The sequence below is a fragment of the Gossypium arboreum genome, chromosome 10 (genome assembly GCF_025698485.1).
Source record: "Gossypium arboreum isolate Shixiya-1 chromosome 10, ASM2569848v2, whole genome shotgun sequence".
NCBI classification, from domain to species: Eukaryota; Viridiplantae; Streptophyta; class Magnoliopsida; order Malvales; family Malvaceae; genus Gossypium; species Gossypium arboreum.
Window position 1 is genome coordinate 95754882 of NC_069079.1, and position 1749 is coordinate 95756630.

General features: G+C 36.0%; 1 non-coding gene across 1 annotated transcript; it reads right to left on the reverse strand.

Moving 5' to 3' along the window:
* Window positions 1-1170: 1170 nt before the first annotated feature.
* On the reverse strand, window positions 1171-1277 carry LOC128282822 (small nucleolar RNA R71). Its single transcript, XR_008273176.1, has one exon. It is a non-coding gene; the product is annotated as a small nucleolar RNA R71 (small nucleolar RNA).
* Between the last annotated feature and the right edge of the window lie 472 nt (window positions 1278-1749).

A 1749-nucleotide genomic window follows, 5' to 3' on the forward strand; every position in this document is an offset into this window, starting at 1 on the left:
CACTAGGGGTTTTAATTCGAAAGAGATTTCAATTAATCAACCTAGGGTTAGACGTTGTTAGTCTTGAGAGAGATAATAATATAAATTAGGGGTTTCTACGAATCAAGTCAATTGAATAAATCGTCTAATTCAGAGTCAATAACAAGTGAAGTCTAGGTGGATTTTTCCTTAGGTATTGTCCAAATCATTCAGTTTTTCCAAAACTTATTTCCCCAATTCACTTTCTGTGCATTCTTTGTTTAGTAATTAGTTTAGATAAAACAAACCCCTTTATTTTTAGGCTAGATAATAAAAAGAAAGTTAATACTAGTACTTTTAGCTCTTTTGTGTTCGACATCCCGGTCTTGCCATAAGCTATACTACTATTCGATAAGGTGCGCTTGCCTTTGTCATGATAATAGTTAGTTTTCAAAAATGGACATTCATAAATTATAAAACTTATCACGATTTACATCACATCAAGTTTTTGGCGCCATTACTGGGGAATTAAGATATTAGGAACACTTAATTTTTATTACTTTAACCATTTATTTTATGGCAATTTAAATTTGATTTTGATTTTTGTTACTTAATTTTGTTTTTCCTTCTGGCCGATTTTTATAGTTTATGACTAGAAGAAACCCGTCGGGACCATTACTTTTTGACAATGAGATCGATCGCACAGCTCGCAGAAACCAAAGAGAAATAAGGCGAAGCCTAAGATACACAGAGGAAGAGCAATAGGATGATATTTCCACCACAATCGAGGAGATGGCTGAAAATCAAGAAAATCCACTACCTCCTGCAATTGTTGCTGATCCAGTAAATCAGAATCCTGCTCCACGCACTATGTATGATTATGCTAAACCTACTTTAACAGGAACTGAGTCAAGTATAGTTAGGCCTGCTATTGCTGCAAATAATTTTGAATTGAAACCTAACACAATTCAAATGGTACAACAGTTTGTTCAGTTTGATGATTTACAGGACGAGGACCCAAACACTCATTTGGCAATTTTTTTTGGAATTCTACGACACTTTTAAAATCAATGGCATTTCTGATGATGCCATTCGCCTTCGGTTATTTCCCTTTCAATTTGGTTGAACTCGTTACCACGAGGGTCAATCACTACTTGGGAACAAATGACTGAAAAATTCTTATTTAAATATTTTTTGCCGGCTAAAACGGCTAAATTGAGGAATGATATCTCTTCTTTTGTGCAGATGGATTTAGAAACACTCTATGATGCATGGGAGAGATACAAGGATCTTTTGAGAAGATGCCCTCACCATGGGTTACCACTCTGGCTACAGGTTCAAACTTTTCACAATGGCCTCAATCCTTCAACTAGACAAATGATGGATGCAGCTGCTAGTGGGACTATCAATAATAAGACACCTGAGGAGGCTTCTGAATTTATAAAAGGGATGTCACTAAATAATTATCAGTGGCAAGTCATGAGGATAAAGCCAATGAAAGCAGCCGGCAATTTTAACGTTGATTCGATCACCATACTGACTAACCAGGTAGAACTTTTGAATAGAAAAATTGATGGTTTACTTGGTTCTTTACAAGTTTACCCAGTAATGCAATGCAATGCAAGTAGAGGAGGAACGAGCAATTCAGAATACACACCTTATGGCCACACCATGGAAAATGAGCAATTAAATTATATGGGTAATAATCTTCGATCTCAAAATAATCCTTATAGTAACACTTACAATTCAGGATGGAGGAACCACCCAAATTTCTCATGGGGAGGCCAAGGG